At 41.7% G+C, this 8166-nt stretch overlaps 1 protein-coding gene across 1 annotated transcript in view; it reads right to left on the bottom strand.

Annotated features, from left to right (window-relative positions):
- The window catches only part of LOC108537025 (phenylalanine--tRNA ligase, mitochondrial-like), a 543711-nt gene that overhangs the window by 493578 nt on the left and 41967 nt on the right, over positions 1-8166 (bottom strand). The window lies entirely within an intron of this gene.

The following is an 8166-nucleotide window of genomic DNA, read 5'->3' as shown; positions in this document are numbered from 1 at the left end:
AAAAAAAAAAGACAAAATTTAAGCCCTATGTTTTTTACAGAATGCTGCACCACCTGGACAAGTTTTTGGATTTACAAAAATCTAAACTCTATATTTTAAAGAATACAATTATCTTAATTTAACTTGCTTTTGTCAAATATAGGCTTTTAATTATACTATTCTTTTGGTTTAACTTGGGCATTACTGCAAAACATTAGTCTTCATTAACTTACTAACTTCACATACTTATAGTGTGTATTTACAGAGAACCAAAGGGAATTTGTATAAACAGATGCAAATTATTTACAATTAGGGCAGGGGTCACATGTAAATAAATATTTGAAATATGTGAAAAATATATACAAATTATATTATTTTAAATAATTTTCTGGAAGTTATGCTTATATTAATTAGTGAACTTTTGAAAAAACATTTTCCCCTAATTAAACTTTTTACTACTCACTCAATTATCAAACGCTCCCAATTATCAAAGAGCTAATTCATATTGTTTTTACATTATAAGTATCTATACCACCACTATCACCACTACCATTCAACCCCAATGCTGCATTAACTGCCAATTTAAGGCTAAAAGTCTATAGAGAAACAAGAACACAAAAGGTAGTGTAGCGGAGAAGCTATCGACGAGGCTAGGGTCCAGAGGAAAACCACCATATCTCTGAATTCCTTAAAATGAATCAATGTTTTTAAAAATCCAATTACTTAAGGATTTTCACTTTTATCACCTTTAGTAGAACAAACTCTGAATATATACCATTAATACGACCAGATTCCAAGCAACGATTTTTTTTCTTCTTTTTTTGAGGCAGAGTCTCAGTCGCCCAAGCTGCAGTGCAGTGGCACGATCCCAGCTCACTGCAACCTCTGTCTCCTGTATTTTGTATCTTCTGACAGTAAAATCTTATTTAAAGCCCAAAGAACAAGGTATTAAAAGAAATCACAGCAGTGGTCCCACATCTTGATGGCACGTTAGAATCATCTCAGAAGCTTTTTAAAAATCCCCCTGACCAAGGCTCACATCAAATCTGTTACACTGGAATCTCTGGACGTGAGACTCTTAGCATCATTGTTTTTCTAAGCTCCCCAGGTGGACTGCAGTGTACAGCCATAGCTGGGAACCACCGAATTAGAGATTATTTTAAAGATATCTTCCAAGTCAGAGAGTTCCTCTTTGCAAGATCACGGGCCCTTGATGTGCTGGGACAAGAAGCATTTGTCTAAAGCAAGTGTTTATCTGAAACCACCAGCTAAGATGGTGCACTGCACAAGCCACAGTCCAAGACAGCCATTGCTGTTATAGAAGAAAAGATTACATGGATACAGCTCTGTAGTTTAAACAAATCCCAGTGTCCCAGAAGGGGCCCCGGGAGTGGAGCTGAGGACCAGGTACACCCCGGCTTCCTAGCCTTAAAATGCAACCCTGATGAGGCAGGGTCCAGGACGCCACTCAGTCTGTATTTTCAAGAGGCATCTCCCTGACAACAATACAAGAAGCAGTGGAGACAGACAGTGACATGAAGTGACGCACAGGCCCAGCAGAGCGGCGGCATCCAGGGGCGGCGCTATTTTCAGAAGGCCACGCAGTTCCACTGTGACTGAGGGAAAATGTATATCCTCTTAACAAAAATAATACAGACAAATGTGTAGGTTTCTTAGCTGTTGCCCCTCTGTTGATAAAGCTGCAAAATTCACTTTATCTAAATGTTAGAAGTCCTCAATGTTTATTATTGATGCCCTTCAGGCTTCCCCTAACCTATATCCAGCTTTAGATGCTGTTGCTTGGTTTTATTTAAAAGTAAACTTCTGATGGGAATGAGTAGAGTGGAGATGTTTTTAAAAACTCCACAGGAACCAACGCATATTTGCTTCAAATTATTTAAAGGCAAAATTTTACCCAAAATCTTAAATAAAAGGGAAATCAAAATACTACAGACTTTTAAAGATGATGTTTTAAATAACAAGAACATTTTAAAGCATACATTTGGAAAGCATACATTTTAAAGCATACATTCCAGGAAAAGTCGTATAAAATATGCGAAAATTAGTTTTTGTTGTTGTTGTTCTTTTGGTTTCTTATTTATTTTTTGTTTCTGAGACGGAGTTTTGCTGTTGCTGCCCAGGCTGGAGTTCAATGGCACGATCTTGGCTCACTGCAACCTCTGCCTCCTGGGTTCAATCAATTCTCCTGCCTCAGCCTCCCGAGTAGCTGGGATTACAAGTGCCCACCACCACACCCAGCTATATTTTGTATTTTTAGTAGAGATGAGGTTTTACCATGTTGGCCAGGCTGGTCTCGAACTCCTGACCTTAAGTGATCCGCCCGCCTCAGCCCCCCAGAGTGCTGGGATTACAGGCCAAAATTCGTTTTTTTAAGAGAATTTTGATTTAAAAAGAGCGAACTCTACGAGTCCTTCACGACATGAACTCTGAAGGCAGGCTCTGAATCACTGATGCTATTAAGCAGGGGCCCTCAGTCACGCCCCTTGGACTCTCTGGGCCTCACCTTACCTGTATGTCACAGAAGATAAGCTTCTGGAGTCAAATTCAGATTCAGGTCTGCACATGTTAGCCATGTGAGCTCACTGAACCTCTCTGTGCTACCCTTCCTCCGCTGTAACACTGAAAGAATTACCTACCTCCTATGTGAAGAAATTGGAGCCCCTGTGCTCTGCTGTAAAATGTAAATGGAATGTAAAATGGTACAGCCACTGTGGAAAGCAGTGCGGAGGTTCCTGACAATTTAAACATAAAATTGTCATATGATCAAGCAATTCCACTTGTGGGTCTGTACCCAGAATAATTAAAAGCAGGATCTTGAAAAGATACTTATATGCCCCAGATCACAGCAATATTATTCACAATAGCCAAAAGGCAGAAGCAACCTGAGTGTCCACTGGTGAATGAGAAACACAGTGTGCTCGGTCCAGACAACGGCATCCTCCTCAGCCTAAAACAGGAAGGGAATTCTGGTACACGCTACAACATGGGCGAACCATGAAAATGTTATGCTCACTGAAATAAACCAGATGAAAAGGACACATACTGTATGATTCCACTCATATGAAGTTCCTAGAGTGGTAAAATTCAGAGACAGGAAGGAGAATGGTGGTTGTCAGAGGCTTGGGGGAGAGGGGATGGGGAGTTCGTGTTTAATGGGTACAGAGTTTCAATTTGGGAAGATAAGAGAGTTCTAGAGATGGGTGTTGGTGATGGTGTATGAGACCACGAATGTACTCAATGCTAGCAAACTGTATGCCTAAAAATGGCCACAATGATCATCTTTGTTTTTTTTGTTGAGACAGAGTCTCGCTCTGTCGCCCAGGCTGGAGTGCAGTGGCCGGATCTCAGCTCACTGCAAGCTCCGCCTCCCGGGTTCACGCCATTCTCCTGCCTCAGCCTCCTGAGCAGCTGGGACTACAGGTGCCCGCCACCTCGCCCGGCTAGTTTTTTGTATTTTAGTAGAGACGGGGTTTCACCGTGTTAGCCAGGATGGTCTCCATCTCCTGACCTTGTGATCCACCCGTCTTGGCCTCCCAAAGTGCTGGGATTACAGGCTTGAGCCACCGCGCCCGGCCTACAGTGATAGTTTTTATGTTTGTACATTTCACCACAATTAAAAGCAAAAATAAAAAAATGAGAAAGAATAGTACCTACCTCCTAGAGTTGCAGTGAGGATTAAACATACGGGAAGTGTTTAGCATGCACCTGGCACACAGTAAGCCCTCCGTGGATATCACTGCTATCTTACCTTCCCACCTTTGTAGCTCCCCACAGTCCCTGCCACAGTGTTTTACGTGAAAAGATGCTCACTGCCTCGACTCTGATTCTCCCCCTTGGAGCTATATACCTTCTGTGACAAAACATTTCTAGCCCTGGGCTTCTTTCCAGCATAAACACTCCTTCGTTTAGAGAAAACTCCCACTGCAACAGGATGAAGATGAAGAAGCCACCTATTTCTGAACTGAGTCTTCACCTTATATAAAGCTGAGATGACCCACTGAAAACAACCGAGTCTACTGTCTTTACTTCCTAAATGGTTTGTTAATAATTTTGGCTCAAAAATAGGTTCAAAGACTATGGTTATCGTATAGATCTGATAGAAGAGAGAAAAAAGTCCCCTTGCTATTCATAAACATTCTCTCATTTTAGCATTTGTTACCAAAACTATTTTACTTCTTTGCTTGACCCTTTTTAAAATGTTTTCTTATTAAATTTCCAAGCACACACAAAAGGAGAGTTCAGCTAGCATCAGGTCACCAGCTTCAAAGCCAATCGTAACCCTGTTGACTCAAACACCTAAGACTCAAAAAAAAAAAGAATAACACCATCAGTTACAATTGAAAGAATTTCTAACTCTTAACAACAATCATCATCATCACTATTTTTATTTACTTTTAAAAGATCTTTTAAAAATATCTTTTCACCTCCTTTCATTTCTTCCTTTGAAACTTCAAATAATGTCAATGCCCACCTTGCTAGGTTATTGTGAGGATGTAATGTATATGAAGGCACATAGCTTGGTGAGTAGCATGTACTAGTTCCTGAGAAATACTAGTTCTCCATAGACTGCTGCCTCACGCCACTCTCCAAGACTGAGACACACCCCCCATCTGCGGTGTTAAGTGGTATGTTGGCTTTTGCCCAGTTCCTGGCTCATAACTCCTACAGCCCTTGTTGTGGGTGTGTTAGGCCACGTCGGATGCTTCAGGTCTTAGGGGCAGGTCTCCTGCCCTCCTTTCGCTGTATGTTCCCCCAGCTTTCTGATAGTGGGTCTTAAGATCCTTCCATGAGAGAGTCCCACCCTATACTTTGGGGGAAGGAATGCTGATGTCATGAAGCTTCCATAAAAACCGAAGGGGAAAGGGATCAGGGAGCTTCCTGATAGCTGAACATGTGAAGGTTCCTGGAGGGTGGCACACCCAGGGAGGGCGTGGGAGCTACACGCTGCGTCCCCCATACCTTGCCCTGCACGTCTCTTCATCTGTACCCTTTGTAATATCCTTTATGATAAACCAGCAATCATAAGTTTCTCCCTGAGTCCTGTGAGCCTCTCCAGCAAATTAATCACACCCAAAGAGGAACTCATCAGTCAGAAGTTCAGTAGGCCAGGACTTGTGACTGTCGGGGAGCGAGGGGGAGAGTCATGGGGACTGAGCCCTGAACCTGTGGGATCTGACACTATCTCTGAGTAGAGAGTGTCAGAACTGAATTAGAGGACACCCAACTGGTGCCTGCTGCTTGGTGTATGGGGAAAAAACCCCCCACATTTGGTCACAGAAGCCTTCTTCTGTGTTGATGATTGTTGTAGTGTGAGAGTACAGGAAAAACAGTTAGAGAGTTTCCCCTACACACCACCACAAACACGTCATTCTCCATTCTTTGTCCTCTACTCCTCCTTTCCCTTTCTAAACACTGGTCCTGGCTTCCTTCCTGCCCCTCCACCTCCTTACACACCAAGAATCCGAAACTCAAATGCCTAGTCACCAATTCAATCATCAAGAAGACCCCAAATAAGTGGCTAAATTGAACTGATAAATGTATTTCACAATTAGGGCACTTGTTCCTGAATTAAAATTATAAAACATACCTCTTTATTATTTATAACTATATAGAACATCGGGCTAGATGCTAGGTTGCATAATAATCACAAGCAGGAATTCATATGCAGGTCATTCGTTGGTGTGTGTGTGTATGTGTGTGTGTGTGTGTGTTTTAAACATTAAACTTATTTTTTGATGATCTAAGAAGTTTTATCTGATAATGAGATTCATTTCTTTGCAGTACTTCTCACCTGTGGCAGACCTGCCACCTCTAATTTGCTTTAAAAGGAATTCTAATCACCCAATCAATCATGTTCTTGACCTTCAGCCTTCACAGCCACTTCACTGTGGTCAAAATTGACTCTAAAAATTCCTGTTGTAACAGTTCTGTTGTCCTCAAGTTCCAAAATGCCAGTGACAGGGATATAATCTGAACAAACCTTCTGATCGATGAACAACAACCACCAAAAAAATGGTACATGGAGTTTCTAATTTGTTTTCTAACAAGATTCTTTAAATAAAAGTGAATATCTATGATATTATTAAGTAATAACTTTTCTCCCATTGGGGTTTAGAGATTTATAAATCATCCAAGTTTCCTGTAGTGAATCCAGTCTCTTCACCACAAAAATCACACGGCCTACTTGTGGCTTTAAATGCTATCTTTTATAATGTAGGTATACAGAATGGTCAAGTAATAATCCTTCCGTCCCCACCTCCTCCCCTCCCAGCATACATGCAACCTTAATTGCATTAGCATCCATCTTTCCTGCTCGCATCCTATGTGGATGCAAGCAGAAGCTTTCTGGCCTAGGCCAAAGCCTCATGGCTCATTCACTTCAGCACATAATTTCTCCTACTGAAACAAAAAGCACCCCCTCTCTTGACAATCCTCTCTTGATAGCTCAACCCCCTCTTTCACGGCCTTGTCTTTCTTTCCCAAGAAGGCACTGAGACATAAACACTAAACACTTCTTGTTTGCAATTCACCTCTCAACCCAGTGAATTCTGGGTTCTCTCTACCACTGCACTGGAGCTATTTCCAACAGTGTCACCAATGCCCTCCTGTTTACTCAATCCAGCAGCCACTTGTCAGTGCTTTTCTTACTTGAATTCTGTGCAGCACTGGCCGCCATTGGTTGCACATTGGTTGTACCCTCTTCAGAACTGCGCCTTCCGTCAGTTTTTGTGGCCTCTCTTCTGGCCTTCTCACCTCCCTGAACACTCCCGCTCATCTTCTTTAAGGATCTTCCATCATCCCTATCACTCAATACAGAGTTCCATCTTTGGTCCTCTTCTCCCTCTACTACATACCCTTTTTTGGTCTCATCTACCTACAAATATAATAGGCTTGAATTACCAATTATTCACCAAGGTCTCTTAAATATTTGTATTTCCAACACCAGTCTCCCTTAAAAGCTCCAGGCTACACGTGCACCTGTCTATGCGGGAGTTCTCCACATGGGTGCCCCTCAGGTACCTCAAACTCAACACAACCAAATCTAATACCACCTTGTGCATTTACTACCTGGGTGAACACTACCAACCACCACCTGAGTACCCAATCCAGAAAACTGGAGGCATCCTTTAGTGTTCCTTCTCTTCAGTTCCTCATATCCAATCAGGGACCAGGCCTGATTACTTCCAAATCCCAAATCACTCTGGCATTTGTCCATCTCTCCATTTTGTCTATTGCTGGCAGTTCAAGACTTCATCATCTCTCACCGAGATTACCAGAAGTATAACACAAACGTAGTTCTCTGCCACCAATTCACACACGTGCCTCTGGCCTGCTCTCCAGGCTGCTGTCAAAATGATCTAAAACACAAGTCTTAAGAGGTCACTTTTCTGCTTAAGACTCTTCAGAAAAATCTAACGTCTTTTGCCTTCATAATTTATTTCCTGAATACCTAACCAATCTCATGTCTTGTCATCAACTACCTCCCTGGAAACATCAACCATACAGACACATGTGTCATACAAACATAGTTCCCTCAGCCAAGGAAAGGTCTCCCAGCCCCTTCACCTGCTTACCTCCTGTTCATTCTGACAACCCTCCTGAGAAAACCTTCTCTGACTCAATCTGTCTGGGTCGTCCTTTCTGACCTCACAGCACATATCTGTCTACTTATCTATAATATGATCACCCATATTATAGATTTTTATTGTAATTGATCACTTATTAGTCTCCCCTACAGACTATGCACTCTTTGGAGGAAGAAAATAGTATATCTCACTAGACTCTGTATATGCAACAATTAGCACATCTTTGTAAAATTAACAAATGAATACTCATAAAGAAATCTGATTCTTCATCAAAAATATTCAATATTTAATTCTTTTTTTTTTTTTTAAAGAGATGGGGTCTTGCTGTCGTCCATACTGGCATGCAGTGGCTCAATCACAGCTCACTTTAACCTCAAACTCCTGGGTTCCCGTCTTAGCCTCCCTAGTAGCCGAGACCATAGTCATATGCTACCACTCAGTTATTCAAGATTTAATTCTAAGGGTAAAAAGGATTGATAAATCTCTCACTAATTATCAGTACCAGAAAGACTAAATAATTATTTTTCTTTTTTTTCTTTTTTTTTTTTGAGACGGAGTCTCGCTCTGTCGCCCGGGCTGG

The sequence above is a fragment of the Rhinopithecus bieti genome, unplaced genomic scaffold, assembly GCF_001698545.2.
Source record: "Rhinopithecus bieti isolate Rb0 unplaced genomic scaffold, ASM169854v2 scaffold_14232, whole genome shotgun sequence".
NCBI classification, from domain to species: Eukaryota; Metazoa; Chordata; class Mammalia; order Primates; family Cercopithecidae; genus Rhinopithecus; species Rhinopithecus bieti.
This window is presented reverse-complemented; position numbering and strand designations above follow the sequence as displayed.